The sequence below is a fragment of the Podarcis vaucheri genome (assembly GCF_965113315.1).
Source record: "Podarcis vaucheri genome assembly, chromosome: 3".
Taxonomy (NCBI): domain Eukaryota; kingdom Metazoa; phylum Chordata; class Lepidosauria; order Squamata; family Lacertidae; genus Podarcis; species Podarcis vaucheri.
The window spans coordinates 39011363-39036188 of NC_138761.1; the positions used below are offsets into that span (position 1 = coordinate 39011363).

At 44.7% G+C, this 24826-nt stretch overlaps 1 protein-coding gene and 1 long non-coding RNA gene across 7 annotated transcripts in view; one reads left to right on the plus strand and one right to left on the minus strand.

Moving 5' to 3' along the window:
• LOC309527888 (uncharacterized protein) overlaps nucleotides 1-24826 on the minus strand; it is a gene marked incomplete at its 3' end in the record, with an annotated part of 74289 nt that overhangs the window by 40432 nt on the left and 9031 nt on the right. Inside the window, exon 2 of one of the 6 annotated variants that reach the window (XR_014217401.1) lies at nucleotides 17827-18211. The exons of the other annotated variants lie outside the window; for them this stretch is intronic. Of the gene's footprint in view, nucleotides 1-17826; nucleotides 18212-24826 lie in introns of those variants that run through there. 6 annotated transcript variants of the gene reach the window in all.
• LOC309527911 overlaps nucleotides 1-24826 on the plus strand; it is a 55031-nt gene that overhangs the window by 21110 nt on the left and 9095 nt on the right. The gene's annotated exons all lie outside the window — the stretch shown is intronic.

The window sequence follows — 24826 nt, forward strand, 5'->3', positions numbered from 1 at the left end:
TGTATGCAACCCGAGTCTGTGATGGAGGGGCTCACAGCATCAACACCTCAAAAGGGTCTTGCTTCTCCCATAGCCACAGGTTTGGATCCTAGCAGAAATTAGGCCTGGCTCTGACCTCCTGCTTTTCTAGCTTGCTGCCTTGTTTCCAGCTTCTATCTTACACACACCTCAACCCTCAACTCTGGCCTTTGTCTTTCTAACTATCAGTGAGTTGAGGGCAGTGGACTCACCCATTTGCTGTCAGGCACAGAACCATTTCCTTTGTTACCTTAATAAGGTAAAAGGTAAAGGACTCTTGGTCAGTTAGGTCCAGTCAAAGGCGACTATGGGGTTGCGGTGCTCATCTCTCTTTCAGGCCAAGGGATCCGGCGTTTGTCCACACACAGATTTCTGGGCCATGTGGCCAGTATGACTAAACCGCTTCTGGTGCAATGGAACACTGTGACAGAAACCAGAGCACATGGAAATGCCGTTTACCTTCCCACCACAGTGGTATCTATTTATCTATTCATGCTGGTATACTCTCAAACTGCTAGGTTGGCAGAAGCTGGGACAGAGCAACGAGAGCTTACCCCGTCATGCAGATTCGAACCACCGACCTTCTGATCGGCAAGCCCAATTGGCTCAGTGGTTTAGACCAAAGCGACACCTGCTCCCCCTGGCTCATACTTAGACGGCCATTACAACACCAGGAAGCTAGCCTGGCTATTTCAGGAATCGAATCCATGCTGGATCCAGGAATTAGAAGGGGGCTTATGCATACAGCCTATTCCACACACCCCACCAAAAAAACCTCATAATGTGTTCCCTATTTTTCCTGAGTAGTTTATGCTCAATGATGCCTTGTTCCTTGATGGGCACTAACTGCTGTTCCACTCCCACAGCTGTCCAAGTCAAAAAAATGACCCCAGATTTAGGGATAGCTCTGCTAGTCCTGCTGTCAGCCTCCTGAGGTCTAGTTCAAACTATCTAACTGCTACAGCAGTCACTTATGCAGGATGCAGGTCCTGCTCTTGGGGCAAATGTCATTTTTTCTAACTTAGGCATTTCTGTCCAAATTAATCTTTCAAGTCACTTATTTTTAAAAATGTAAGACGATTTCAACATGCACCAACACAGCAGCGACCATCTTAAGAATGAATAATATAATATCCTTAGTTGAAATTCTGAGCTGAAGACCTTTTTCAGGGACGAGGGAACTCATCTCAAAAAACGCATGCACTGCAAACTCCATAAATTTCTATTTGGAGCCTAATATTTTTGAACTACAGCAGCTTCACCAATATTTTACATCATCTTGTTTGTCTGAGCAGGAAAAGTGAGGATCTATGTTCAGTCACCCCAGATTTGACCAACAAAAGATTATCATTGTGCCCTTCCCATTCAGTCAATTTAATTCAGCTGACAGAAGACAAAGAGGATAGATTAGGACCTGTCTTTTACATGAAATCATATCTGGCAAACTGATGTGCCTGGATTTAGATCCACCAATAGACAATGCAATGCCTAATAACAAACAGATGCACTGTGGGAGATTGTCTCGAAGAATCAACGCACCAAAGAGAAGAAACCAGCATAAAGGGAAGGTTTTAAAACAGTTTTCTCTGGCAGGAACAAACAAGTTTAGCTGCCCTGCTCCCTGGTTCTCAATTACCAAGGAGTGAAAATAATGAGCTGTTACTCTGAAATTTATTGAAACAGCTACTTTAAGCAGGGGTTAGGTATGTGATATGACAGTTTTCCCTCTGTCCATGACTGACCTTTTGTTCAAAAGAAATCCAAAGCTGTGTTACTGAACATTTTATCAAATGCAACAGAAAAAGAATTACATGCCCATTTTCAACACTCCCTATATATCCACTGTTAGGAATGTTTTTCCAAGAGAATCGTTGTTGTTTTTTAATTGTCCCCAGAGTCCTGTAGAATTAGAAGCACAGAGTAGCAAAACGATATTTCTCATTGACTAACTATCCTTTCGAAAAGCTGGCATAATGTGGCAATAAAGATCAAAAGGTGTGCAACAGAAAGGCCCTGTTTCAATCTCACCTTATCCATGAACTCACTGAGTAGTCAACTTTGTGTAATCCATAATAATAACATATTTGATTTCTGGGAACAAGAAAACTTGTCTATTTTACTCCAGTGGTTGCTGATGCCCACTGGAGCCGATAGTGTGAAGGCAGAAAGACCAACAGAATGAGCCAACTCATTCTGTCCCCATCTTCCTGTTGAGTCCCTCAAGGGCAGCACTATGGCTAAGGAGGAGGAATTGGACACTCAATGCCACTGCCACTCCAGACCAGATGCAAGTAAAAAAGCAAGCAGGTGGGGGCTAGCTGAAAGCAAAATGAAACTGGCAGGACAGGGGTCCCATTCACACCAATGAACTAGTATTGAGTGGAAGTACTTCACTAGTGGAGACAGAAAAGGTACCTCAAAAAGCCAAGGGAGATGCAAAGGAATAGGAAGGTCGGGCAATTTGTATGACAGATGCATGGAGAATCAGGTTCCCCCCCCCGCACTATTTACATGGGTATTTACTATTTACTACTATACTATACTATTTACTACTTATGGGACGCGGGTGGCGCTGTGGGCTAAAGCCTCAGCGCCTAGGGCTTGCCGATCGAAAGGTCGGTGGTTCGAATCCCCGCGGCGGGGTGCGCTCCCGCTGCTCGGTCCCAGCGCCTGCCCACCTAGCAGTTCGAAAGCACCCCCGGGGGCAAGTAGATAAATAGGTACCGCTTACCAGCGGGAAGGTAAACGGCGTTCCGTGTGCGGCTCTGGCTCGCCAGAGCAGCGTTGTCACGCTGGCCACGTGACCCGGAAGTGTCTGCGGACAGCGCTGGCCCCCGGCCAATAGATGTGAGATGGGCGCACAAACCCCAGAGTCTGTCAAGACTGGCCCGTTCGGGCAGGGGTACCTTTACCTTTACCTTTACTATACAGCCACAGCAGTGTACCAGACTCCCTCCCTTTCCCACTGCCTCCACCAGAACAACAAAGACAAGCACAAGGGGGAAGTGGTGGTTTTCACTTTTAAATATAAATCTAAACAGTTTTGGACCAAATTATATGGAGGGCTACTAATGCCTGTATGGGCCTGTCAATGCATTAAGATCTGCCTCAGGTGCCCTGTGTGCAAGTCTTTCTGTAAGGTTGGGAGGCACAGAAGATAGGGGCTTTACTGCTGTGGCACCCATATTGCAGAAATCCTCTATCAAAGATATGCCAATTTTAAAAACACATTTATTTGGCCTCTTGTTCTTAATTGTAAGACAATTATTTCAGAAAGCTATTCTAGAATGGATGGTATTTCTATTTTGCTGGAACTTATTTTGCTCTTTTATTTTCATTATTTTAACTGGTCTTCTCTGCAGTTATCCTGTTTATAGAATGCTCTCCCCGGGGAGGCTCACACGGCACCAATTTTGTCACTACATTAACACCAGGCAAAATTCATTGTTGTTTTCCTGGGGATCTGAGGAGCACCAATGATGTGATTGTACTCTTAAATCTGTTTTATTAAGGTTTCCATTATTTTATTGTTGTATTTTTTATTTTGGCTGTAAATTGCTTTGGGCTTTTCTTAGTGGGAAGCAATGTACAAATCAATAAACCCAGGCCTATGTCAAAACACTGCTATATAAATTTGTTGTTTTTTGGTGTTTTTTAATGAGAGAGAAGCCACCCTGGATGAGTTGTACCCAAAAGAACAGCTTATAAATAATTTTAAAAATGGAAGGAAGTTGGAGGAAAAACAATGGAGGAGTGTGATGGTTGTCTATGGGAAGTGGGGTTGAGGGAGCCAGTTGTGCCCCCCATGAAAATACTGAATTTTACAGATCCATAAAAGGTTTGGAATTGAATGTGAAAGAACTGAGTGATTTTCTCAATGCAGAGGAAACAGGTCAATCTTTTAGAGGACAATTTGAAGTCTGTCTTGCCCATCATTTGTGAACGCTGTGAATAAACTAAGCAAAGAAATAAGAAAAGTTATACAATTCCCTGGCATGTTTTTTTACAGTGTACATGTGCCAAAATAGGTACTTGCATCTGCCTCAGAGATTATGAGGTACAAATAGTATACTAACAGGTAAAGCAGCCCTAACTTTGCACATGGTTTCTCATCTACTGGCAATCAATACAGGTGAAACTCGGAAAATTAGAATATTGTGGAAAAGTGTTAGTGTTGGTCCACTGTGCTTCATTAACTCCAGGGTCAACGCAGCCGTCTACCAGGAGATTTTGGAGCACTTCATGCTTCCTTCCGCAGACGAGCTTTATGGGGATGCTGACTTCATTTTCCAGCAGGACTTTGGCACCTGCCCACACTGCCAAAAGTACCAAAACATGGTTCAATGCCCATGGGGTTACTGTGCTTGATTGGCCAGCAAACTCACCTGACCTGAACCCCATAGAGAATCTATGGGGCATTGCCAAGAGAAAGATGAGAGACATGAGACTAAGCAATGCAGAAGAGCTGAAGGCTGCTATTGAAGCTTCCTGGTTTTCCATAACACCTCAGCAGTGCCACAGGCTGATAGCATCCATGCCACACTGCATTGAGGCAGTGATTGATGCAAAAGGGGCCCAAACCAAGTACTGAGTACATATGTATGCTTCTACTTCTCAGAGGTCCAATACTGCTCTATTTGCAATCCTTGTTTTGCTGATTTCATTTAATATTCTAATTTTCTGAGATTGTTAATTTGGGGTTTTCATCAGCTGTACGCCATGATCATCACAATTATAACAAATAAAGGCTTGACATATCTCGTGTTGCATGTCATGAGTCTATTTCATATATTAATTTCACCTTTTAAGTTGAATTACTGAAATAAATTGAGTTTTCAAAGATATTCTAATTTTCTGAGTTTCACCTGTATGCTTGAAGACCACTGCAGAGGCCTTTCTCGTATTCAACCTCCCCTAGTTTCCCAAACGGTGGCCAAAATGCTCTGGACTCATTGAAACAAACATCTCTGCTAGACCAAACCACAAATGGCACCACCGTAAATCAGAGAGTTTGGCAGCAAAGTTGCAGAGCGCTGTATGTACCGTAAATCCTGGAGTTCCACACAAAAGTTACACCATAACCTCTGCTATATTACACACTAAATCAGACGTGTCTCCAAAGAAGTTGCAACATCAGCCACTTGCCTGTAGTCTTGATATTTATGGGGAGTATCCGCCGGCAGCAGATATGATCAACGTGCTGCTGCTTCCGTGAAAGACAAGATAGCAACGGAAGGCGCCGGCAGCGTCTGACTTTTCCTAGCACAGTTTGGGCAGCCACTTGCGGCTGCTGCTGCTGCTGCTGCTGCTTGACACCAGGTCAAACTGGCTTGAGAAGAGCTAGCATGAAAAATCCCTGGGAAGCTTTGGAGTTCATTGTAACCGCAGGATCATTTCATTACTTTCTTGCTTAATCTTCAAGAAAACCTCTTATCTGTTTTCCTATCAAAGCCCTTGAATACATACCATGCTGGAGATGAATGGCTTAAATACCAAGCCAGATTAGAGAGCTAAGATGAAGGTAGAACTGCAAAAGCTGAGACCAGATCAATATCCATTTCAGCAGTGCAGGAAAAAAAGAAAGGAATGGGGAATATCTAAAACTAAACATGCTGTGAAAAAAGGAAGTGGTAGCTTCCTATAAAGAGACCATGCTTGACAGCTAGACTTAGGGTAAGGCCTGGGGATGATCTTCTGAGTACTCAGAGCTGGCACTCACCTTCTGAAATCCGTATGATGCCTAACGCAGTCACAGTACTGACCCCCCTTAGTTCTGACTATTATGGAAAAAGAGTAAAAGGGCAGGAAGCATAACCCACAGGGAACAATGATGCATAATCCCCCATGCTTACAATGACGTGAACTACGCAGTCTCTAGTGGATGCAACAACTGCAGACCATTTTTTCAGTGTTATAGAGTTCCCTTATACAGAGTCAAACTACTGGCCATCTTGCCCAGTACTGTCATGTCTACAGGTCTCCAATGTCTTGGGCCCTGCTCAGATAGGAGACATTTCCCAGCCCTGATCTTCTTGAACCGTATATTCTAGGGATGTATGCTTACAATGGGTCTAATTACAGGTGGAGATGAATCAGCGTACAGGGGGGAGGTTGAAAAAGTATCTACATGGTGCTTGAGAAAATGCGCAGAATGGAAGGCAAGAGGGAGCCAAATAAATAATTAGGGCGCCAAAGTTTGTCCTTGCTCAGAGTGCCATATTACCAAAGTTCACTCCTAGTTACCTGCAACAACCAGTGATCCCAGATTTGGGTATACACTGTCTTGACATTCTGGCCAATTGAATGGGACTAGGATATGTGTCATGTGCATGTCCATAAACACTGCATACATCAAAGATACTTTCCAAAAGCATCATCTTGTTGTTTGCTTGAGGAGGCTCTGTCCTTGTTCATGGACAGGCCTTTTAAGAACTTAAGGAGACCCTGCTAGATCACACCAATGGTCCATCTGGTCCAGAATCTTGTTCCCACAGTGGCTAATGTTTGTATTCTACTTTTCCAAAAGTGGGAGAAAACCAGGCAAGTGCTCAGTTCCAGTACATGTAAAGTGGGACATTGATGGTTAAAGCAATATAATCTACCAGAACCTGCTCATATCTTTTTCAGACACCCACACTTCTAATTTGCAGGGATTCACTGCAACATGGATTAGAATTTAGGTATATCATACCTTGGTCTCCCTCTACCTACTCATCCTGGTTTCATAGCTAAGTTTATTTCACAATTCAAACACTACCAGAAAAACTAGTATCAGTGCTCCACTACAGCTGATTTCTATTTAAAACAACACTAGTACACACCCACATCCAAAAATCCTAGGAATTAACCCCTCGCAGAGCTACCTGTCCCAGCACCCTTAACCAACTATGGCTCCCAGGATTATGAGGGCTAGGGTGGGTGCTTTAAATGCATGGTATGTTCAGGGCAAGTAATTTTTTTGCAGATCTTTTCATTCCATGGGCTCCCCAAGTACCTTCCACTTTAAACTGGGCAATTCTTATCTGTGTAAGCCCCCAAACTGCTTTCACCTCACTTTTAGCTCCTGTGTTGCTAGCACATTAATTTCCAATAGTGCTATTAATAGTGCTACTTGGCTGCTGCCTGCAGCCGAAGACTGGCGGTCTTCAGTGATCTGGATGGAGCCCTGCTTAAAGCATTGCAGAAGGGCACACATCACGCTCAGCAGCAGGACTTCAGCACTTAATAATAAAAGCAGCCAGCAGCACCATTTTATCAGTTAATAATAAAAGCACTGATGAGCAAGCGTCTGTTGATTTGGCCTGGTAGTCAAGAGGGCAGTCTGAATGCTGTGAACAAAAGTGAAGGAGTTGGAAGGAAAAGGAATGACTTTGGAAGATGAAAGAAGTTACTTAAATAATTTTGGGAGATGACATTTAAATCTTGACCTGGGAAGTTAATGGAATGAATTTGGGGTGATCTGTTTTGGAGGAGAATATGTAGAATTAATTGATGTGCTTGAAAATTAATGGAATCAACATTTCTGCAAGGAACAATAGTGTTTGTTTGTGTGTTCACATTTAATTATTACCATATTTTTCACTCTATAAAATGCAGCAGACCATAAGACGCACCTAGTTTTCAGAAGAGGAAAACAGGAAAAAAAGTATTCTGAATCCCAGAAGCTAGGACAGCTAGCGGGATCGCTGTGCAGCAATCCCGCTGGCTGTCCTGGCTTATGGGATAGCCGCACGCAGCCTCTCCTGGGCAAGGGGAGCCATCATCCCCTGCCCAGGAGAGGCTGCATGCGGCTAAGGCTCCCCCAAGAGTGCACAGTGTGTGTGTGTGAGGCTCTTGGGGGCTTTTCCACGAGGAGGGCTGCCCTTCTCCCTCCTCGGGGAAAAGCCCCCAAGAGCCGCATACACGCTCCACGCGGCTCTTTAAAGGGAACGCTGAGCAGAGCCTCCTGCCTGCATTCGCTCCATAAGACACACACACATTTCCCCTTACTTTTTCGGAGGGGGAAGTGCGTCTTATAGGGCAAAAAAATATGGTACTTATTTTAGAGCAAGGGTCACCAGTGTTGCACCTACAAAGGCTTTCACTGGCACCTCCAGGTAGGGCTCCCACTTTCTGAGCTTTTTAAAAAAAAATAAAAATAAGGATGAAAGTCAACTAAGTTTTATTCTGAGAAGGCCCATTTAAATGAGTCACAGTCATTAATTTCAATGGGCCTACTCTGTGTAAAACTTAGTTGAAGACCACCCTAAGTCTGCAGCCTTCCTAGAAACAAAGTTATGCAGCAAAATGTGCAGGTACCCTTCTAAGCAATTTATATGAAATGAGTCAGCTTGACTGCTCCTGCCTGAAAGTGTTTATAGTCAATGAGTGAAGTCAGAGCACTGATTGATAAGTTAGTTCTTTGGATACAAGGCAATAGGTCTTAAAGACCTGCTGTTTTCCTCTCTCCTTTAATGCACTTTTCCAGTTTCTGATTTATTTTCTAGCCCTTGGAATTCCCATACTTTGCCCTTCCTTTCCCCCTAGCAACCAGGATACATCTTTCCTGTGGTGGATTTGTCTGAGATTAAGCAGTCCCTAAAAATTATTTTCTGCAAATACTACTACACACTAACAGTGGGTGGATGTTATAAAACACCAAAAACCCTCTATCACAAAAAGCAAACATGAAAAGTTTCCAAAGAGGCTTAAGCCTGTCTCCTGCTATGCAGGAGCTGAAGTCTAGGCACTCATTAAGAGTTCACTGTAAAGTTAAATTACAGTACAATTGTATACATGCCCACACAGGAATAAATTACTTTGTGTTTAATAGGAGCTACAGCCTATGTTTTGGTTTAAGTTTGGCACTGGGGAAAACAGAGTTCTAGTGCCGTTAACACTAGAAGAAATCCAACAGTTTAAACATGTTCTAGTATGGCAATACAATTATGGGGAAAGCTTCACTATGACCGTACTCTCTAATTTTGTGCTATATCATGCCTTCTGCCCCACAACAGACATATTGGGCTGTGCCCACAGCACTCTCAAAATTCAAAATAAGCCCGCTTGTCCAAAGAGGTTGGTGACCCCCTGTAAATACAGAACACCATATGTGCTAAGTTCAATTATTAAAATGCTATGATTCTCCACCCTAAATAATTTAAATTAGGATGCTAATAATTCATCACCTTGTTTCTTCCCTAACCGTTATATTAAAAGCAGTAATGATTATTGTATTTCTATAGATATTCTGTTAGCCACCTTGAAATATGTGAACTGGGGATCAGGATATAAATGGATACATCAAAATATCAAAATACATTCAAGAGATGAAGCTTTCTTCCAACATGTATTTTCCCCATCATGTTATTTACATCTATTGAATTTGTGCCTGTTATAATAGTGGTTACAAACACAGAGGCCGTCCACCACCACCCTGGTAAAGAAGAAAGGAGGCACCTTCACATATTATTTGCTCATTTTGCCTTAAGTTTATGTCCCGCCTTCCTTCCATCCTGGAACCCCAGGTTCTGTACTTGTAGTTTCTAGGGGTGCTCACCTATCCAGGCACTGATCAGACCTAGACCTACTTAGCTTTATCAAGGTAGCGCCTTAAGATCATTCCCTGAGATGAAGAAGTATGCGGGAACAAACACTGGGCACAGGGAATGGAAGGGGCAGTAAGACCTCAAAGCAGGCACTTCCAGATACACTTTTAAAGCCAGTGAGGTTACTCTGGCCTTCATAGGCTTGGAGACGGCCCTGAGCAAATGACAAACATAAACATTAACTTGCCACCTGTGCAAATACACCACGTTGGCTGTTGAAGCTGAGTAACGAAAAGGTGAAACGTTTCACCCAAAACTATGTTTCTTGACTGTGGGAATCACTAAACAATCTCTTATTTCAGAGCACATTAAAAAAAAGCCCCGCACACAACCTGATACAAATTCAATTTTTAAGGAAAGCCGCCTGTGTACACAACACCTGGCTGGCCCTGCATACAGAGCAGCCGCTGCATAGTAACAACTGTGCTTACTTAACTGGGCTGCTGAAGGGTTTTCCTTCATTCATACCTAGAGGCGAAGGGATTATGACGGCTGCCTTTCAAATACTTATCTGCGGCTCAGTTCCTATTCCTTCCTAATGTCTCCTATAATAGGATTTGGAGTTGCTGTAATGGGGCTTTGCTAAGGAAACAATGAAGACATTTAAGGTGAGGTGGGAAGCTGAATGTCCTGCTCAGCTGGAGGTTACTCTCTCCACCACCACCCCCCCAACTCCCCACAGAACAGCCTGAGCATGTCACGCTTTGCAGGAAGGAACTGAACATCAGCTGCAACACTGGGGGAGGATATCAGCGACAGAGAGGTTCGGCTAAGCAGCACGGAGCAGGCTGCTACTCCCAGGGCAAATGCAGATGCTGTCATTTGCCACGGTGGGTAAATGTAGGCCCTCTGCAAGCCAGTTGGCTGTAATATCCTGCCAAAGGGCAGAAAGAAAATTCGGTTCACATATTTCTACCTCTTTAGAAACCGGGGTGGGGTGGGGGGGTGGGGAGCAAAGATGAAGTAAATTACTCCTCGAAACTGGCAGCATGCTCAGTGTTTACAAAAAGAGCTTTCAAAGTATTTCTTATACAGTATAAGAAATTTAACCTGGAATGGGATTTTAGCACATCTTATTGTTGCATGCCACCCCAATCTCAGAGAAGTGTGGAGATTCCAGGGGTTCCAGGCATTTACCTAGGGCTCATGTTTCCTTTTTGAAATGAGGCACAGTAGAGACTGTGGTGCCTTTATGGCACATGGTTTATTTACCCATATACAGTGCTTTTTTTATTTAAAAAATATGTTTAGGAGTACTCTCATTTTGACTCAAGAAAATAACCATTTTATAGTTCAAATTGGGAAAAATAAATACAGTAAATGGACAGAAGTACAAAGATTCACAAAATGTTTAGGGGTATGCGTACCCCTGCGCCCCCCCCCCCGAAAAAAGCACTCTCCATATAAACAACCTGATCTCACATCATCAACACCTCAAAAGTGTCTTGATTCTCCCACAGTCAGTCTTGGATTCAAACAGAACTCAACCATTGCTCTCAAACATCCCTCTTCAGCTTGCTAGTTTACTTCTAGGTCACATCACTGAACTCTTAACTCTCACCTGTGGCTTTTGTCCTTTTCGCTATCTGCAAGTTGAGGAAGGGGCCCCACCCATTTGTGTCTCCCTTTGTTCTCCTCACATGTCATCAGGAAGCTAGCCTGGCTGTTCCAAGAATTAGAAGCCTCAAATAAATTTTAACACTTGCTGGATCCAGGGATTGGAGGGGTCTCAGCACACTGCCTACTTCCTCCACCTGCAAAACCGTAACAATATATTTTCCTAGATTCTGAACCGTTTTGTTGAAAGCAACCCTAACAGTCAATCCTATGTGTGTTCATTTTGATGTCCCATTGTGTTCAGTGGCATTTACTCCCAGGTAAGTATGAGTGGATTTCCAGCCTAAGTCATAAGGATGGAGCAAGATGGAATAAATTAGGAGACCCAATCCCAATGTGATGCCCTCCAGATGTTGTGGACTAAAGCGCCCATCCGTCATGGCCATTGGTCATGTTAGCTGAGGTTGATAGGAGCTGGAATCCAACAGCATCTGGAAGGCACCAGACATGTGACCCCTGCCCCATACCATATAGTTACACCAGCCACAAGCACATTTTTATTTCTAAATCTTTTGTTTCAGAAGGTCTTTCTAGAAAAAGAACGCCAGAGTTGGACAATACATTTTGGTGCATGAGATGAAGGGAACCCAGTTGACACCCCCCTCACATTAGTCAACATGGGATACGGTTCAGTGATTGAGCTGTGCAAGAGTATGGCAGACTATGGCTTATAAGTCACCTCTTACTCTCATCTTCATATTGTGTTCACTCAACACATGGAGGGAGAAGTGGGATCACAGATCCTGGCCCCACCCTCTTTGTATCCAGCCTCCCATGCAGTGAGGAAGCTGGATCAGAGGTCCACCTGCATATCCAAAAACAACGGATACATGGTTTATGTGTGCAGAGCTCCCTTCACGTCATCCACTGAATTCACAGAGGGTGAGAGGTGGGGCTGATGGAGGTGATCTCATTCCTTCCCCCACCAACATTCATGTATTATTTTTGCTGTATATGTATGGCTTTTTTAAAAAAAGAAAAGGTATTATTTGTGTTGCTATAACCCATCCTAGGACTTTATTGTGAAGGCTGCATAATAATACATAATGGTGAGGACAATGTGGCAATGTGGCAATCAAGTTTCAGACTTCTCTGCCTCTCCAGGCCAGCCCTACCATTAGGCAAAGTGAGGTGACTACCTCAGGCAGTAGATGCTGGGGAGCTGTGGCAGAAGCACCCTGGCTGTTCTGTATTGGAGGACAGAGCTGCATATACCAGACATCCTGGTCCGTCTCCCCCCGCCCCACACACTAGCCTGCTGCCTTAGGTGCAATGGAGAGCACTATCCTAATGTGAGAGATTCAGCTGCCAGTCCAGTGATTCCTCTATGGGGATGCCATCATGTCCTTTACCTCAGGAAGCAAAATGTATTTGGCCGGCCCAACCGTCTCCCACTCTCCTGTGCTCTGTGCTTGCAACCCATTGCCTGAGGTGGTTGCTTCACGTGGCTTCATGGTAGGTCTGCCTCTTAAGAAAGACAGACTGTTGTTGAGGTAGCTAAGCAGCTATGATGGCTAAAGCGTTACACACACACACACACACACACACACACACACACACACACACAGATATTTAGAGACAAAAAATGCAGTTTACATTTGTCTCTGGCATACATTTCTCTCCTGGGGAGAATGTCTCAGGCTACAAGGACGGCGGTGCTCTGAATAGCCCCCCCCCCCCCGCTTCTCTGCCAACATAAAACACCATCAGATAACTTCATGTAAGGAAAGGAAGAGAAGCTATTAAAATTAATAAGCAACCAGCTACTACAAGCAGCTGCTTTGTCATTTTACATATTGCCTGGCAAGGAAGAGCAATATTTCCATTCCAGCAATGGTAATAGACCGTCTTCTTTCTTCAACGCAGGAGGGGAGAACTGCTAAGCTGCCAGGAGCTCACACCGAGATAGCGGCAGGACAGCAGGAGGGGATTCAACACATCCAGCATCCCCGCTGCCCTGGGCTCCACAATTATTTTTTCTTCAGCTATAGGGCCACATTCCATTCTGAGCAACCTTCCAGAGGCCACATGCCAGTGGTGGGTGGGGCCAGAAACAAAAGTGGGGTGTGTGTGAATGTTACCTTTGTACAGTAGTCTAGTGTCTTCCTACTCACACACCTCTGTTTCCCCAATCCAAGCAAGCAAGAAGCATTATTAGAGCTTAATGGCACATTCCAGGCAGGTAAAACCATTCACGGCAGGTGCAAAGCAAGGCCGGCGAGGAATGAGGCTCAGGAGGGTATGTGAGAGAGAGTCCCAAAGATTCCTGGAGAGAGCCCCAAAGGCCAAAGAGAGAGTACAGGAGGGTCAAATTTGACTCCTGGGCCAGAGGTTCTCCACCAGTGCCCTGCACAGTGTTCCTCTGCATTCATCCACCTGCCCACCAGCTATAGGGCAGAAACAGGGTGGGAAGCACAGCAGACACAACCTAGCTGGTTGCCCTGGTCCATTTTACAGTGCAGGTGAGGATCTGGCAACTCCAAAGCTGCACCTCTCTAAAACAAACAGGTAGAGCTAGACATATAGCGCCTTTGCTTGCTATACTTTGCTCATATTAGATGCAGAATGCCCATATGGCATATTTTTATCTCCTGGGCCTTCAGTTCAGTTCCAGATAGTAGTCACATCCAAATGGGTAGTGAAATTGAACTAAAATTAAATACAGAAATTAAACAGTATCTAATAATGTATCTCACCTAGAATCTACAGAGCTGAGCTTGCCTATCAGTTAAGATGGCAGTGCGATATGATGCTTCTCTACTCAGAAGCAAACTTATTTCCAGGAAAATGCTATAGGATTTCAGCTTGAGGTCCTCCTCTGAGATCATCTGCCACCATCAGTTAGATCGGTGAGCTCAAGACAGAGCCAAGCGTTTTTGTGCCTTGTAGCAACTTTGGAAGACCCTCCCTAGAAAGTCTCGCCAGGCAGCTTCACTACTACTGACTATCTGGAATTATTGTATTTCCCCTTTAATGAACAGCTTGACCTACTGTTTATTGAAACTGTTCATTTTTTTAAAAAAAATCATCTAAGTCATGAGTGGGTTGTTTTTTTTAAAAATGATTAAAATCCCCAAATAAGTAAACAAAAGAGTTGCATTGTGTTGGCTGAAAGCAGGGTTGTCGCCTTGCAGCTGCTTTTGGTTGGAAGGCTACTGTTATATGCCATTTAATGCCAAGACAGGCTTCTACACGGTTTAACTAAAGGGTTTAGCCCAGTGTTTCCCAACCGGTGTTCCGCGGCACACTTCTGTGCCGTGAGACATTGGCTGGTGTGCCGTGGGAGGGAGGCGGGCGAGTCGGGCGGTGAGAGGCGGCGGCGGCGAGGATCCGCGTCGAGCCGGGGGCGGCTCCGCGGTGGTGGTACCGAGCGGCGGGGCAGCGCGTGCAAAAGGGAGGAGCGCGAGACAGAGGAGGAGGTGGAGGCCGGCATGTCCGGGCAGCAGCAGCAACAACAGCAGCAGCAACTCCCGGCGACGGCTCCTCAAGCCCCGCCGCCGCCCCCTCCTCCGCCCGCTATCGCCGCCACCACCACAACAGCCGCCGCCGCCTCAGTTGCCGCCGTCCCTCAGTCCCTCGCTCTGCTGCCTCCTCCCACCCCCAAAGCTTGGAGGTTCCCCGGCAAGGGGGAGGGAAAAAACTTTCACTTTCATGCGTCCCTCCCGGCGTGACGCTGCGCGCTGACGTCACGGGGCTGTGCCGCGGTGGTGTGCCGCGAGATTTTTTTCATTAAACAGGTGTGCCGTTGCCCAAAAAAGTTTGGGAAACACTGGTTTAGCCTTTCCCTGTGAGGGATGCAGCGGAGAGACTCCCAGCTTTTTATAACAAATAATATTCTCAGGGTGCTTTGGCAGCCTTAACAGCAAAGAAGACTGGAAGGAAGGACTGAGAAAGTCAGAGAAGATATAATCCCCTGAGATATCGCAGAACAGAAAAGGAAGAATGTCGAGCAAAAGAAAGGGGGGGGGGAGCTAATTATATGTGCCAGCTCTGCCACTGTGTGTGCACACAGCATACTGTAGTTCTCGTCAGAAGACTGAGATAATCCCTTCAACAGCCTGTTGGGGAGCCAAAGCTCCTTGGATAGTGTTAGAAGATTCCAACCCTATATTTCTCCTCAGCCCCCACCCGCTTTAATGATAAATGAATTAATAGGTCTTTTTCAGGGACAAAACTGAAGCAATTCATCTACAAGTGGCTGGGGAGGGGAGGGAGGGGTGTGGGATTTTGCTAGCTGTACAGAATGGGATCACACAAAAAATATTTGTCTGCTTACTTAAGCCATATATGCAAATACACTTGGAGGTAATAAGATGTTTTTGCAGGAGAGAATTGTCTCCTATTGGCTGCACTAAAGGCCATACATACAGGGCTGTATTTTTTTTTCCATTTTCAGGTCAGCAAGGAACTCACCGAAAAAGTCATTCCTATGCTAATTCTGGTCAGCTATGCTGTATAATAACACAGTTCTTCTTCTTCTTTAGGATTCCAGTGTCATTAATATTCCCACAAATGGGAACATGGCTGACACTCATATGACTGAGGGATAGGCATCATATTTTGAGCTCTGCTTATGTTTCAGTAAAATGACCGCCAGTCTGCTCTAAGTTCCAGAACTGGCTGGTGGGATCAGTGAAGTCACTATTTCATCTATGCGACTGGCTATTGCCATTTATTGTGAAGGATGTCCCAGGGAGGAAATATACAAGCTCTTGAATAAGAATGTAAGGAGATCTCTGCTGGATCAGACAAAAAGATCTAGTTCAGCATCCTGTTTCCCACAGAGTCCAACTACAGGAACCCCACAGGTAGGACATGATTCCTGTAAGACATTTATCATATTCCCAGCTTTGCACCAAATGCCAGACCAAAAGAATAGGGAGCTATCATTTCTATGTTCCCGGGGGGAAGTGCACCATGTGAGTGACCCACTGGCCGACACTAAAGTTTTCTCGTGGAAGAAAGCCAGTTGTTCCTGGACCCAACACATAACTCATACACAACTCTAAGTCAAACCATGGCTTAGCATGAATGAGCAGGTTTCCAGACTGAAGATTGTGACTGCCGTGCTCCTCCCCATGTTTTGCTGCACTATGGTTTAGCTGTGTGTTACATCTGAACCCAATCTTGTGTTTTGTCTTCCTCCACACAAGTGCTAAACAAATAATAAAAGAATAACATGGTTACAGCTCATGGTTTGTCTGGAGTGAGGCAAACCATAGCCCTGGGTCTGGCAACAACACACCAAACGTGGCTTAGCCTCAGGTAGTGTGGCTGCAGCAGGGTCAGCAGGGAAGCACGAGGTAAAGATCTTTACTCAAACTAAGCCATCATTTGTATTAGTGGCATGTGCAAACTTGGTCATTTTGTTTAGCTTAACTATTGTGTATGTGAACATGTCACCCCCGATTTAAATCTGAGCTTACACATAAATACACTGACTTGGCTTTCACCAACTACTACTTCTCAATCCCATTCCACCTCACACTGTAGCATGAAGTTACAAAGACGGACCTACCATAAAATATTATTTATTTACATAGTACCATCAGTGTCAGTGATACTTTACAGCAGGCTTCATCAAACTCGGCCCTCCAGGTGTTTTTGAGACTACAATTCCCATCATCCCTGACCACTGGGTCCTGCTAGCTAGGGATTCATGGGAGTTGTAGGCCAAAAACATCTGGGGGGCTGAGTTTGAGGAAGCCTGCTTTACAGAGTACAAAACGGCAGGTCCCTGCCTCAAGGAGCATACTATCTAAAATTTGGCACATGACATGGACACAACAGAAGAAGGGGAAGGAATGAGAGGCAGAAGTAAATACATCTAGCCATTTCATGTGCACATTCTTACTTTTATAGTTAGAGGCTGAAGATTATTGTAAGAATTGCTGAGATGGGGGATGTGAAGCAATGTTTCTTAACCACAAAGGAAATGCTAAATTGTGCTTATTGTTATTAACGATTCATCCAATACAGCAAAAAAGAAAAGAGAAATGAAATGAAATGAGAAATCAGCACTTCAAAGTCCCTTCTGTTTCAAAGAAAGGATCAGTGGGGCTTAAATGTGCTAGATTGTGCCCTTAGTAGGCAGACCTCCTCCCTTTCTGCTCCCAGTGACTGTTTCTGCCCCAAGGGTGAGCTGCTCAAACTGTTTCTCAACCCATCAACTCCAAGCTGGTCCAGACAGACTGTATTGTTATATGTCCTCGTGTGCTGATAACAGCATTAATGTGTTTTAATAGCAAACATCTCTAGTTTCCAAGTCACCTTGGCTCTAAATGAGTCAGATAGAAGCTACCTGCCAGGACTGAAAGCCCATGTTGTTATTTCAGCTGTGACTCGAAGATAAGGCAGGTGGTAAACAGATCTCACTGGACAGCAGATTTGTTTGGAAAAATACATGTGCTTGTTCTTTTCGAAATTTTCAAGAGAGCTTGCCTTGCCCTTTTGACAACCTTTGTTCATCTCTACACTCCCTTATCCCTCCATCCCTCCCTTCTCTTCTTCTTCTAAGCCAGTCAGCAGCAGCACAGTAGTTCCAAGTTTTTATTCCCAAAACTATGTTCTCCATACAAAATAAATGTGTTGAGCCCACACTATGGGCTCAACAATTGCAGGTGTCCTTATAGCCAGGTGCATTCTCTGGGTACAAAGGGAAGTGGGGCCAGTTGCCCCAGGCTGTCAAATTAGTGCTTGACAAACTATTTACAAGAAAGGATTGATTCTTCAGCTGAGCATAGTGCTTGTAAGTTTTTCTGCAGACGGATCACAATTTCCATGAATGTGTCAGCTTTTTCTTTCTTCAAAAATTGCTTCTTTGGATGTTGCAGTTGCACATGATTGGGCCTGGCTCAGAAGTACTGGACATGGCAAGACTTGTTGCCACTGAGGAGTTTGAGCTGCTGGGATTTGCAAGTTTTGCCTGGATGGGGGAGTCAGGACACACAGGCTAAACTGGCACATAAAAAGCCACTGATCTAGGCAATCTAAAGAGAAACAATGAAATATGAGGTAGCATGGCTTGCAAATGGATGCCCTACTTTCTGAACACAGAATATAGCTGAGGCCTCATGCCACGAAATATTCCCTTACTTATGCAACATCATCTTAAAGCAGGAATGGGCAGCTTGTAGGGTTCCAAATTCTCTTGGACTCCAACTCCTATTAGCCCTAGCCAGCAGGGATGATGGGAGCTGTTGTTTCTCTCATCCTTGTCTTAAAGATATCCATCTCTTCTTGGGATATCAACACCCAGTGTAAACCTGTTCCAGTGGATGGAAGGCAAGAATTTTATTGGCTGGCATCTCAGCCAAGCCTGTAAAACTACACCAATCCGAAACCATTCAGGAGTTGGCAAATACCTATTCCTCAAAATGATGAATGACTTAGGTGAGGAGGGTGGGGGTGGGGGAAAAGAGATGTTACCTATTCTAGGACTCTAAATAAATTATTTAAACATGCAACCTGTTTATATCCTCTCCATATGAAAAATTAATGCACCACAGGCTCTTTTGTGTTTTCATGGTAAAATAAATCTATTTAGAAACTTTCCCCTCTTGAGGAACAAAAGAAAAGGGCTTTCTATTGCCAGTGTCAGAATTTCAACTATCAATCGTCCCCCTGTGCGGAAAGGGGACAGCTCTATTAATGAGTAGCCAGGTATTAACATAACAGAGCAGCCCCATTAATCTCCTGAGCACTGTAAGGTGCTGACAAAAATAAGCTGAAGCAAAGCTTTGTTGCTTTACTTTTTAATGGGGAAATGAAAGAGCAATTGCACCACCTCTGCTTCACAGCAGCTGAAGCCTGCCATAGATCCACACCAATGTGACTGAAAAAGCTCGGCTGGGTGTTTGAGCTCAAGAGGTGAAAATTAAACATGTAATGGCCCCTTCAGGTATCCACCCTTCAGCAAAGCAGCAGCGAAAGATCTGCTTGTTAACCGGTTGGTAATACTCTGCTGAATAGCCACTTTGACTATGTCCAACCATTCATAAACTTCTGCAGGTGACATTCTAGTATACACTCATTCTACTGGTAGCAGACAGAAAATGCACTAGTAGAAGCGGTTGTGCATTGGGAGAAGGTCAAGGCTTGGTCACACTCATGCATGCATATCACTTGCTTTAACACTTGGCAGCTCACAACTAGTACATAAAGTCAGCCTACACAGAAATGTTATTCTGTGACTGCTCATTCATACGTCTGACATTTATTTGTTAATTGCCAAGACCAAACCAGATGCCTTTGGCCAGTGACCAAGGAACACCCTCGTTTCCATCATTTACTGGTACAATAAATATTTCCGACATTGATGTCAGAGCTTTCCATAAATAGAGATTCAGAATACAAGACACATCCATTTATTTTGTATCACATGCATGTTTGCAACAATTCTCCTCCTTTACCAGAAGGCTCTTGACCCCATGCTCCCTTCTGCAGAAATCACAGCCAGCTCTTGCTTTCATGAGCTGAGCCCCTTGGTCCTATGGAATGGAATAAGCTAGAGCGGCATGAGCTGTAGGGTGGTCTTAGGCAATATTCAACTACAGTGGTACCTTGGTTCTCAAACTTATTCCGTTCCGGAAATCCGTTCCAAAACCAAAGCGTTCCAAAACCAAGGTGCACTGCTTTCCCATAGAAAAGAATACGAATAAGAATAGAAGAAGAAGAAGAGTTTGGATTTGATATCCCACCTTTCACTCCATTTAAGGAGTCTCAAAGTGGCTAACATTCTCCTTTCCCTTCCTCCCCCACAACAAACACTCTGTGAGGTAAGTGGGGCTGAGAGACTTCAAAGAAGTGTGACTAGCCCAGGGTCACCCAGCAGCTGCATGTGGAGGAGCGGAGACGCGAACCTGGTTCCCCAGATTATGAGACTACCACTCTTAACCATTACACCACACTGGTATATTTATTACTTATACCCCACCCATCTGGCTGAGTTTCCCCAGCGACTCTGGGCAGCTTCCAACAAAATATTAAAAATACATTAAAACATCAGTCATTAAAAACTTCCCTAAGCAGGGTTGCCTTCAGATGTCTTCTAAAAGTCAGATAGTTGTTTATTTCTTTGACATCTGATGGGAGGGCGTTCCATATGGCGGGCGCCACTACCGAGAAGGCCCTCTGCCTGGTTCCCTGTAACTTCGTAATGCAAAATGGATTAATCCGTTCCAGACTTTTAAAAACAACCCCTAAAACAGCAATTTAACATGAATTTTACTATCTAATGATCCATAAAATGAAAGCAATAAACAATGTACTGCAGTTGCACAATCAATCAATCAGTAGCTGAACTGGGTTCCACAAGGTCACAAAAAAGAGCCGCAAAAACAAAAACGCAAAATAAATAGCAAAAACAGATGGACCTCAGCATTAACACTCAAAACGGAAGTGTGGCACTCAGAACGGAAGCGTAACACTCAAAACGGAGCATGTTCAGCTTCCAAAAAAGGTTCGCAAACCAGAACACTAACTTCCAGGTTTGCAGTGCTTGGATTCCAAGTTGTTTGAGTACCAAGGTGTCTGAGAACCAAGGTACCGCTGTAACTGATCCTACCAGGAGTGCCATGACTTCCTCTAGCACCATGAGGCTCCCCTCTTCTCCCTCTGCACCCTCCTTTACTTAGGGGGGGATCAGGAGAACCCCCAGAACAGCACACATGGGAGGAAAGGGGAGAACATTCCATCAGGCAAGCAGAAATGCTTGCACTGACAGAACATTTGACAGCATGACGTTGCATTCCTATGCATATGTCCTGTTTTACAGACCAGGGCTGTCTGGTCCAAGCCTGGTTTAAAGATAAAAAAAAGAAAAACCCCAAATAAAGGAGACCAGTAGGAAACTTAAATTGGGCCATCAGCCATGAATAGGGACACAACCAATCACCTGGTCACGGCCTTCCCTTGTGTTTCTATTTAAATTTTGGCAATTATTTCTAAAATGGCAACCGTACATATCAATTACCAATTATACAAATTGATGCCTTTGCTCGGCCTCTCTTTTTTTTGTGAGACCTAAGCAGCCATTCTCATTAGCAGCAACTCTGCACTGTCACTGCAGCTGAAGTGCCAGCCTTATTCCTGGAAAGTATGGCAAAACCTACTGGGCATGGGCCTAGGCTGCCAGGAAATGGGGGCCACCAACGTGGCATCTGCAGGCACACGTATTCCTGCAGAGGTCTTCCCTAGCATTCATAGGGTCCCCTCCCCTCTCTAAAATTAAACTTGAAAGCAGCATTCCATTGTAGCCAGTAGAATAGGTTGTGAGGTGCTGGTACCCATGACAGTTTCCAAATGTGCCCATGAATTCAAAAAGGTTGGTGATCCCATCTGCTTTCTCTTACAATAAGCAATATCCGTCCTCCGTGCTGCCTGTGTGCCAGAGAAGCCCAGTGGGTGCAGCACAACGTCCTTTATTTAAAAAGAACTACTTTGCCGGATCAGACAAATATCGCCCTAGCCAAGCCAACAGTGGCTCCCTGGATACATCTAGTTGATCAGAAGGGCATGCAGGCAATAACTATATTATATACCTTTACTTGCCCTCCGCTTCACTATTCAGAAGTATACAAGGAGTTTCCATTTAGCTATCAGTGCTAATAGCAATGGATTGACCTCTCTTCAGAGAGTTTACCCGTCTCTTCTAAAAAGCCATTTAAGAGCCAAAGTGCATGTTACACACAAACAAGCACAATAGAACTCCAATGGCTATTGGAAAAGAGCTTTGGGAAGGGTCAATTTGTAGCAGAGAAACAGTGCCAGAGAGGGAACACGCAATCTACCTTCTGCTTCTCTCTCTCCCATCCCCTTCTTCCCACTGTGGAGTGGGAGACATGTTTTGCATGTAATGCGTACTTTGGCGTTAAACTACTGGGCATCATCACATCATCCTGTAGCAGTGAATTTTCTCTGCTAGTTCTGCACTGCACTGGCATCACCAGAGCTGCACTAAAGGCTGTGGGATAAATCAGCTTCATACAACCAACATGCTTAACTCTAATTAATGCATGAAGGTGTTAAGACCATAGAATAAGCTGTCCTACCAGGCTTAGCTAAGTCACTCCCCCTCACCTTGGGAGGAAGGTCACCAGTCTTTGTTCTTTCTTTTTTCCAGCATGTGAACCCTACCAGGAAGGAGGTCTGGCCTGGTTGCTCCAAGCCCAGAACACATGACTTAAGCAAGCCATATTCGTGTTTCTATATAAATAATTTAGAAACATTTACCACTTTTGAAACTAAGTTAAATTGCCTGTCTTTTCTTGCTGCTTTATGGAAAAGCACATGAATCTGACCTTCAAAGAGTTTGTAAGTAAACCATTTTAAACTTGCCAAATGGGTGGTCTCTTTTGGTGCTGAGGAGAAGTGGGGAGCTTTGGAAGCAACTTAAAAGGGGAGCTATTCTCACATTTCCTCTATTTCTCATCCTATGGGCTCTCTTAGTAGCTCAATGTACTCAGATTCCCTCTCTACAGTGATGGGAAACTTAAGGCCCAGGCCCCAAATGCATCCCCTCCAGGCTGCTCTATCTGGTCCTCAGTGTTGTCCACAGACCCTGCCTCCTCCCCAGGCCACACAACTCTCTAGCCCTGCTCCCCTACCCCCTACAGTCCTTTTGCTTGAGCAAGTCCTTGAATTACGCCCACCATCCTGTCATGAAGTCATTGAGAGGGTAACAGCAGGAGGGGGCTAATTCTGGAGTTGACAGTATTTAGGCTTTAGGCTTCCTTATGGATGGAAAAGGAAACCACGTTCCCTCTCTGGCTGAGTACACCACATACATTTAAAGCGTACAAACACATGCACACACACGAATCCTGGGAAGTGTATTTTGTTAATGGTGCTAGCAGGGCTGGCCAACACATGAGGCAAGGTGAGGCGAATGCCTCAGGCAGCAAGATCCACAGGCACGGCAGAGCTGGCCTCCAAGGAATGCATCGCCCACTGCTGCCGCCACGGTGGCAGCGACAGCTGCAGCACAGTCACTGCAGGCCAGATCTGCCCACCTTCATAGGCTGCCTCTGCAGCATCCTCTTGGCAGATAAGAGGTGCTGTTGGTCTCCTCCTACCTTTGCTCCTGATGTAGACCTTCGCTTACCCCTTTTTCCTGGGGTGGGGTGGGGGCACCAATTTGTGGTTCACCTCAGTTGCCAAAATGTCTTTGGGACATTTCCCTGGGTGCTGGGAATTGAAGCTCCATGAAGGGTGAACTATAGTTCCCAGGATTCTTTGGCATGGAAAATGTGCTTTAAATGTATGGTGTGTATGCAGCATCTATGCACAACTCTATGAGGCCTTGTGGCAAAAAGGAGAACATTCAGCCTCTAAGATGAGGTTTCTGAATTGATATATGAGCAAGAGCCTCTCTGTGTGTGTGTCTCTCTGACACACACACACACACACACACACACTTCCCCCTTGTGTCTCTCTCTGTCTCCCAAGGCCCTCTGCTTCCCCCCTCGTTACTTATTTATTGCATTTAGAAACATTTTCAGCTGACTCTGCACTTGCCGCTTTGGTACACCTTGTCCTCTACAATGCGTCTCATACATTTTAAAGACAATTTTATTAAAAAATAAAAATAAAGCAGGTGAGTTAAATAACACCCTGTCCAGTCTTGGACTCAGAAAAGGGAGATTTAGGTGAGATGCAAGCTCTGGTCTATAAGGGAAGGTGACTGAGAAATTCTTGCTTTCTTGAATGGCATCTATTACGGATCATCAGATAAAAGTGTAAATTTGGCAGAAGGCAGGCAAAAAAAGAGGGGATGGGAGGGGGGAAAGCCCCTTCAATTAGGTTACTATTTAAGTTTTATGAACCTTTCACCCCTGGCTAGGACAAGAGGCTAGGGTGATGAGTGAGCCTGTCATTGTTCATTTAATATCCTCATATACTTAGGTGTTATTAGTTTGCTCTGTGACCCTCATCAAGTAAGGGATGAAACCTGATGTAAATACCATGGCAGTCGGCCTCTATGAAATGTGCTTAGAACAAGACTTCTTCCGGCTGAGGGGCAGACACTGTAACAGAGCAGTCCAAAGGAATTAGGAGTTTCTTCCGCCTTTGACTTTCTTTCTACTAAGTCCAAAGCCCTGCTGGGGTTGCACAAGCACATTGGAGAAGGAAGGGGAAGGCGGCATTTCTCCACTTTCTTTCTTCTTTTAAGAAGCAAGAAAGCATAAGAAGAGACTTACTGGATCAGACCAAAGGTCTATCTAGTTCTGCTGGTTGGCCATGGGAAGCCTGTTAGCAACATCACTCTTCCTGCTTGCGATTCCTAGCAACTGGTATTCAGAAGCAGCTTGCCTCCAACAGAGTAGCCACTGAGAGCCTTTATCCTCCAAGGATTTTGTCTAATCCTTTTAAAGGCATCCAAGTTAGCCTGGATATGGAGGTGGATTTCCAGGAAGTTGCGTTTCCCTCACCTCAAGATTTATCCTCCCATTGATCCCAATGGGAGGCAAAATCAGTAGGCCATCTCCATTTCAGAAGCATGTTAGAGGAATGGTAGGGCTCTAAATCTGGCAGATCCATAGATTCGCCTGATCCCCTGAGACATAGTGCAGGAAGGAATACCTCCTTTTTGTCATCTCCATAGA